The sequence below is a fragment of the Phoca vitulina genome, unplaced genomic scaffold (genome assembly GCF_004348235.1).
Source record: "Phoca vitulina isolate PV1807 unplaced genomic scaffold, GSC_HSeal_1.0 scaffold7, whole genome shotgun sequence".
Taxonomy (NCBI): Eukaryota; Metazoa; Chordata; class Mammalia; order Carnivora; family Phocidae; genus Phoca; species Phoca vitulina.
Genome location: NW_022589710.1, coordinates 62991937 through 63000495, shown reverse-complemented (window position 1 = coordinate 63000495; position 8559 = coordinate 62991937). Strand labels below are relative to the sequence as shown.

General features: G+C 45.0%; 1 non-coding gene across 1 annotated transcript; it reads left to right on the top strand.

Annotated features, from left to right (window-relative positions):
- Positions 1–8207: 8207 nt before the first annotated feature.
- On the top strand, positions 8208–8311 carry LOC116633476. Its single transcript, XR_004299739.1, has one exon. It is a non-coding gene; the product is annotated as a U6 spliceosomal RNA (small nuclear RNA).
- Positions 8312–8559: the final 248 nt, after the last annotated feature.

Sequence of the window (8559 nt, the reverse complement as noted above, 5' to 3'; positions counted from 1 at the left end):
CCAGGTGAGTACCTTCGGGGCCAGCACCTGTCAGTCCAGAGTGACCGGGGCAGAAAGAAAGAACACCCTCCCCCCACTGAAGGCAGTGCTGACTCCCACCCCCAGCGGTACTGCCCTCTGAGGGTCTCCGGGTCTGGGCATCCAGGCGCTCCCCTTTAGCACCTTGGGGGCTAGTAATTTTGAGGGGAGCCCCCTTCCTAGCAGGGACGCACATCTGAACAGGGCCTCGCGGTTTAGGGCACTGCTGCTCGATCATCACATCGACCGAGCTAGGAATGATTTCATTTCCAGGTTACAAAAATGAGCTTTGAGGAAGCACAGTGACTGGGCAGGTTCCAAACCCCGGTGTTCTGACCCCAGGCTGCTCGCTCTATTCGTAATCTGCCCTGGCTCAGACGCAAGGCCTCAGCTCGGGGGGGGCCCCGCAGTGACCCCCAAGCTCCCTGTGCATCCTCACCCCAGCAGCTCTGCTCCTGCCCGCCCTCCACCCCGCCCCATGCCTCTGCCACGTCCTTCCCTTTGCCTTTGACTCTGTCTTCTCTTGTCCTTCTCTTGGCCTCTGGGCCCAGGTCCCGCAGCTCCTGTCTCCTCCTGCCCCCGGAGTCCAAGTGCTGCTGGCCTTCGTTCACCTTCATTTCCCGGCCCTGCGTGTTCGGTTCTGCCACTTCCCAGTCCGGGAGGGAGCGAGGGGCAGAGGATGAGCCCTCCCCGGGGCCTGCGGGGCTTGCCTGCAGCCCCCTCAGCCGCCCCCCCACCCCGGCAGATTGGGACTGGAGAGGAGGCAGGTTTGTGCGGCTTCCCCCAGCTGCCCCAGCTCTAGCTGCCGTCCGGGTGGCTCCGTCCGCTGATGGCGTTTGGCCTCTCTCTGCCGTGGCCGCTTCTCACTCTGTTCCCTCAGCTCCGTGCGCCTCTGGCCGCAAGGGAATGGGGCCCACTCACTTGAGACAGGGCCAGGCCTTAGAACCCCGGGACCAGCCGTCGCACTTGGTGCATGTCTGCACTTGACCGTGCCTATAAAAGCCCCTGCTGCACAGGCAGGCTCTGTACAGTTCGAGGGAAGGCCCGGGAGGAGCCCAGATCTGCGTGCAGGACCAAGGAGCCCGCTGGGCCACGGGCCACGGCTCACAACCTAGCGGGAGGCCGAGCCGGCGAGCACTGCGGACACCCTTGGGTGGCCCATGTGTAGGGGGACAGAGGTTGAAGGGGCCTCTTCTTTTTAACGGTGCCCACACACCTTGGTGTTATGAAGTTGTATGTAGTGTGAACACTTTGCAATGTTGATTAAATGTAAAACAGTTCTCTACATTTTTGCTTGAACCAGCTTCTGTCCGTGACCTGGATTCCTGGAGAGAAGCAAGAACAGGTAGTCAGTCACCAAATTAGAAATTTGGAAAGGGAAAGAATACTCATGAATGCAGTGTATTTCTTTTACTTGGGTGAGAAGGCTGGAAATCTATTTTTCCCCTCTCCCTCCCTCCCTCCCTCCCTTCCTCCCTTCCTTCCTTCCTTCCTCCCTTCCTCCCTTCCTTCCTTCCTTCCTTGCATGTAATCCAAATGCTCAAAACCCTAGTGTTCTTGGAGGCATGATCTGAGAACCCTTGGAGTCCGTGACCCCAGAAAGTCTTTGTCAGCAGCTCCTCGTGTTCAAGGTCCCTCTGTGTGGTCCCTCCTCCCTGCGGGGGCACTCACCAACCACTGTCCTTACGTGCCTAGTTCCAGTGTCAGCAGGAGTCCCTCTCCTCACCTGAAACTGTCCCCAGCAGTCACAGCCCAGCCCACCCCGTGCCCTGCCCCGCTCTTCCTGAGGAGGTAAGCGGGGCCTCAGGTACTACCAAGGGATGCCTTCCAGGAGAAGCGATCCATCCTGTGTGGCGTGCTGGTCCTCACCCCTTGTGTGTTACCAGTCTGTAGCTTCCTCATCACAGAGAGATGTGGGGGGAATGATATGGATTTTGTTAAGTATCTAATAAGAAAATTCTCTAAGAAAAGTACCGCTTCTCCTATTTTATATTCCCTGATCCCAGTCTTACCTGGACAGATAGACGTGGGGCCCCTCTTGTGATTTTAACGCCATGGCCTTGCACAGGGCTTGCCAGTGTAAGAGTTTGGTGTGTGGGAGCTCTTCCTAGACAGACCCCTCTTGGTAGGGACTGAGCATCAGGACGTCAGAGCAGGAAGAATGTCAGAGATCAACCAGTTGCCTCATTTTAGGAACTGGCCCAGGAAGAAGAACGTTCATGTTTTGGGCTGACTGTGTCCCCCCCACATTCATACGTTGATGCCCTAACCTCCAGGCTCCGGGTGGAGCTTTTGGGAAGTGGTTAGGGTTAGCTGGGGTCATGAGGGTGGGACCCCGTGATGGGATTAGCACCCTGATAAGAAGAGGAAGACACAGAAAGGCAAGGTCAAGTGAGGACACAGAAGACAGCTGTCTACAGGCCAGGAAGAAGGTCCTCACCAGACGCCCAGTCTACCGGCACCTTGATGTTGGACTTCCCAGCCTCTACAGCCTTGAGAAATAAATGTGTTGTTTAAGCCACCCAGTGTCTGGCATTTTGTTACAGCAGCCCAAGCAGACGGACTGTTCTTGTTCCAAATGCTTGTTTGGGAAACGTCAGACCGGCACTGTGAACTTCGCTGGAGGCTCTAGATACAGCAGTGACCAGAACCCAGGCCCTGCTCTCACGCAGCTCCTGTTTTGGAAGAAGACCAGTGAGCAGCTTGGGGTGCATAGTCCTACAGAGGAGATAGAACAGGGTAATCTGCTGGTGAGTTAGGTCAGATGGGGAAGAAATTCCCATCTCTGGAGGTGGCCTCTAAGATTGGACCTTGAAAATGAGAGAGAGCTAGATTCTTAAAGCAGGGAAGAGAGTCCCAGGGAGAGGAAATGGCACGCGGTGCACATTTAATTTGCTGTGGAAATTAGAAACGGCAATAGTATTATTGCTCATTAAAAGGCCGTTTTATAAGAGTAAGTGGCCCTAACGAATTAACTGTAAATACAATGCAGAATCTCTGTGTTCCATGGCAAGAGTGACTTTGGGCTTCAGCTGAAACGGCTGGGTGGACGGTGATGCCGCCACTTGAGTTGGGGACGAGACTTGGGCAAAGGGGGAAGTAGCAGAGTTCGGGTTTAGGGTGGTGTTGAGTTCCAGAGGCCTCTGATTCCGGAGTGTTGATGGGCTGTTGATTGAACAGGGGTCCAGAACACAGGTCCGGACTGAAACGATAAATGTAGGAGGCATTAAAAAAATACACATGATCATTAAAGCCAGGGCCTGACTGAGGTCACTTAGGCAGAGGTGGTGGTGTCTTTGGAAGCGAGAGAAGAACGTGTTTTAAGAAGGGGACCGAGGAACACATGCTGTTGGAGGCTGAGTGAAGAGGAGTGAGTGACCCACCTTGGGATCTGGTCACCTAGAGATGGACGGTGATGTCGTCAGGGAAAGTTCCAGTGCTGTGACAGGTGGGTGCCAAGAGGAGGGGAGGTAAGAGGGTTGACCTCTCTCTGAGCTTTGTTAGGGGGGCTCGGAGAAGCCTGGCTTCCTGGGTGGGTTGACCCGGGGGTAACGAGCCTGGGTATGTGCACAGAAGGGGACAAACTGATGAGGGGGTGCACTCAAAGGAACAACATTCCTGAAGCTAACGGATGAACCCAGGGCACAAACGTCTGTCAGTGTCAAACGCAGACGCCCATCCTGCTTCCTTTCCCCCCATACAGAATGGGGATCCGTTTTGTTTGTTTGTTTTGCTGAAGTATTTTAAGTACTTGAGAATTTCACCCACAAACGTATCTTTACAGACAAGACTTTTATTCCTGATAGCCACCATGCCATTATCACACCTGACAAAATTAACTGTAATTCCTTAATGCCCTCTCGTACCCAGTCTGTTTTCAGATGTCCTCACTGATCTCCAGTGTCTTTCCACAGACAGCGGGTGGTTGACGTGTCTCAGGTCTCTTGTAATCTATGCAGGTAGATTGTCCTGTAGACCTTCTGGATTTCGTTCATGGCCTCCCAGAATATCCTTTCTATGCTTCTCCTCTTCCTATTTCCTGTAAACCTGCCATTAAATTGATTAGACTCTGCTTTAATTCTTTGGGCATGAATCTTCCATAGGTGGGGCCGTATATACTGCTCAGGGCATCGGGTCGGGAAGCACCCACGTCAGGTTACCCGACTCTGAGTGGCGGGGAGAGTGATCTGTAGGCTCTGGTGTTGTCAGCCTCCCGTCCATCCTGGAGTCCCCCCCATCAACCTGTCCTTTCTGCACCTTGGGCATGTTTACGATGCGCAGTCATCCTGTCCGAGAACATTGTCTTGCTTTTTATTTAAGTCTACATTGTGTCTTTCAGAATGCTTTATAGTTTTAATCATAAAGGTTTGGCACATTCTTGTTGAAGCTATTCTCGGGCTTTTTGTTTATTTTTATTATTGTAAGGGTGTCTCTCCTTTTTGTCATCTTTAACGGGACGTTGCCTGAAGGGTTGTATCTGTACTCGTGTGTGTATAAAATGCCTATTACTGTTTCCTGTATGTCGATTTTATAATCCGCTATATACTAAATTATCTCATTATTTACAGTAGTTTTAATTTAGTCTTTGAGTATTCCAGATGTATAATGATAATATCTACAAAGAGAGATGATATTATCTTTTTTTTTTTTTTAAGATTTTATTTATTTATTTGACAGAGCACAAGTAGGGGAAGCAACAAGCAGAGGGAGAAGCAGGCTTCCTGCTGAGCAGGGCGCCCGATGCGGGGCTCGATCCCAGGACCCTGGGACCATGACCTGAGCCAAAGGCAGACGCTTAGCTACTGAGCCATCCAGGTGCCCCTTACCTCTTCCTTTCTAATTCTTGGTTAGAACTCCTTTCTCTTGTCGAATATTGCAGCACTATGGTAAATAGTGGAGGTGCTGGGCATTCTTTTATTAATTTTATCAAGAGAGCTTCTAGAGTTTCCCCATTAAGCATGAGCCTGGCTTTGGAGCTGAAATATTTGTATTTTATCATGTTAAATATCTTTCAATTTCTTTTTTTGAATTTTAACTTGAATGGGGATTGGGTTTTGTTAACATGCCTTTTCCATATCTAAGGAGATGATCATATGATACTTTCCTTGAGCTCTAATAATACCATGTTAATATTGGTTATTGACTCTTGCATTCCTGGAATAAACCCCATGTGGTCATGATGTATAAGGTATGATGGTGGATCTCTTTGCTGATATTTTATTTAACATTTTTGCATTGTAGTGGAAGTGATCTGGAGTTTTTTTCTCCCCCCTCCCTCAGTTTTTGTTAAGTTTTGGCATCAAAGTTATATTCAGTTTATAAAAATAATTTGGAGACTTTCCTTGTGTTATATCCTGTAATAGTGTAAGTTACATTCGAATTTTTTTTTTAAGGTTGGTAGAATTCCTTTATGAACCCATTCAAGCCTCGTCCCTCTTTAGAAAGAGCACTTGTACAATTTTCTATTTCTGTGAAAATTGGTCTGTTTAAGTTTTCTCTCTCTACTGGGGTCAATTTAAGTTAAATCAATTTTCCTGGGAAAGCATGAATTTCCTCTAGGTTTTATATTTTATTGTCATAGTTATTCAAAATAGTCTCATGACTTTACATATTCTCTCTGGGTTATTATTGCCCCTTGTCGTTTCTTATTTTGCCTTTTTTTGTGTTTTATCCCACTTCATAAAATTAAGTTTGTCTATTTTAAAGATTTTATTTATTTATTTCAGAGAGAGCACGAGATGGGGGAAGGTCGAGGGAGAAGCAGACTCCCCATTGAGCAGGGAGCCTGATGAGGGACTCGATCCTGGGACACTGGGATCATGACCTGAGCCGAAGGCAGACGCTTAACCGACCGAGCCACCCAGGCACCCCAAGTTTGTCTATTTTATTTCCCAAAGAACCAACTTTTTGATTCATTTATTCTATTTTTTTTTTTTTTTTTTGGTTTTCTATCTCATTGATGTCTGTTTTTATCTTTATTCTGTACTTTTTGTTTTCCTTTTCCCTTTTTCTAGCTATTTTAATTGGGTGTTTATTTCCTTTTTAAAATTTCTATACAGGTATATAGCAGTTTTATTTAAATATAATCGACATACCATGCAATTCACATACTTAAAGTGTGCAATTCAATTTTTTTGCATGTTCATAGAGTTGTACCATCACCATGATTAAATTTAGAACATTTTCATTATCTCAAAAAGATACCCCACAACTACTAGCAGTTCTTCCATAATGCCCCCAAACTTCTTAGCACCAGACAATCACTAATCTCCTTTCCATCTCTGTAGATTGTGCGCCTTCTGGATATTTCATAGAAACGGAATCCTACACTATGTGGTCTTCTGTGACTGGATTCTTTAGCATAGTATTTTCTAAGTTCATACATGTTCTAGCATGTATCAGTATCTCATTCTGTTTTATGACTGAATAATACTCTATTGTATGAATATGCCACATTTTATAAGTTCATGGACATTTGGTTATTTCTGCTTTTTGCCTCTTATAAATAATGCTGCTACGAACATTCACGTATAAGTTTTTGGGTGGACGTATGTTTTTATTTCTCTTCGTTATGTACTTGGGAGTGGAATTACTGGGTCATATGGTAACCTGTTTTTGACTTTTTGAGGGATCACCAGACTGTTTTCCAAAAGTAGCTGCGCATTCCCAAGAGCAGTGTGTGAGAGTTCCAATTTCTCCACATCCTTGTCAACACTTATTATGTGGCTTTTTTGTTCTAGCCACTTGGTGTAAAATGGTATCTCACTGTGGTGTTGATTTGCACTTCCCTGATGACTAAGGATGTCTCTACATTCTCATGTACTGCCATTTGTGTATCTTCTTTGGAGAAATGCCTGTTAAGATCAATTGCCTATTATTTTAATTGAGGTGTAATTGATGTGTAACATTATATTTCAGGTGTATGACATAATAGGATATTTGTATATATTGCCCCATGATTACCACAATAAGTCTAGTTACCATCCATCACCATACACAGTTATGAAATTTTTTTTATGATGAGAACTTTTAAGATTATTTTCATAGCAACTTTCAAATATGCAATACAGTATTATTAACTATAGCTACCATGCTGTACATCTCCATGATTTATTTATTGCTCATTTTTTTAAATGGGGTTATTTTTTTATTACTGAGTTATAAGAATTCTTTATATATTTGGATTCAACTCCCTTATCAAATGTAATTTACAAATATTTTCTCCTAATCTGTATGTTGTCTTCTCTCTTGTTTGATGGTATCCTTTGAAACACAAAACTTTTTAATTTTGATGAATTCTAATTTTTTCTTTTATCACTTGTGTTTTTAATATTATATCTAAGAAAGCTTTGCCTAACCCAAGGTCATGAATGTTTGCTCTATATTTTCTTCTAAGAGTTTTATGGTTTAAACTCTTACATTAAAGTCTGTGGTCCATTTTGGGTTAATTTTTATGTATGGTATGAGGTAGGGATCCATGTGAACAGCTAGTTGCCTCGGTGTCATTTGTTGGAAAGACTGTTTCTCCCCCCATTGAATGTCTTGGCACTCTTGTCAAAAGTCAGTTGACTGTAAAAGCAAGGGTTAATTTTTAGATTCTCAGTTCTCTTCCGTTGATAAATATACATCTGTCCTTATGTCAATACTACACTGTCCTGATTACTAGATCTTTGTGATAAATTTTGAAATCGAGGGGCGCCTGGGTGGCTCAGTCAGTCAGGCGTCTGCCTTCGGCTCAGGTCATGATCCCAGGGTCCTGGGATCGAGCCCCACGTTGGGCTTCCTGCTCTGTGGGAAGCCTGCTTCTCCTTCTCCCACTCCCCCCGCTTGTGTTCCTACTCTCGCTGTGTCTCTGTCAAATAAATAAGATCTTTAAAAAAAATTTTTTTTGAAATTGAGAAGTGTGACTCCTCCAACCTTGTTCTTTTTCAAGATTGTTTTCATTATTCTGGGCCCCTTGAACTTGCATATGAATTTCAGGATCAGCTTGTCAGTTTCTGAAGTGAAGTCAAGGAGATTTGATAAGTGATTGTGTTGAATCTGTAGGTCAATATGTAGAGAATCCCTATCTGTATCTGCTTAGGCTGCCATAACCAAATACCATAGGTCAGATGTTTTGTTTCCATGGTTACCTTTACACTGATATCTCAGGGTGGTATCCTTACTCCTTTTAAAAATGCTATTTGGTTATGCTCGCTTTGGCAGCATATACACTAAAATTGAAACAATACAGAGATGAGCATGGCCCCTGCACAAGGATGACACGTAAATTCCTGAAGCATTCCAGATCTAAAAAAAAAAAAAAAAGCTATCAGTTGTAACAGTGTCCAAAGAACTTTCTATAATGATGAACATGTTCTTCATTTGTGTTCTCCAGTGTGGAAGCTACTAGCTGCATATGAAATGAAATGTGAATTGTGGCTACTCTAATTGAGAAACCAAATTCAAGATTTCATTTAATGTCAATTAACTTAATTTAAATAGCCACAGATAGCTGGTGGCTACCATGTTAGATGGTGTAGGTCTTTTTTTAATCCCTTA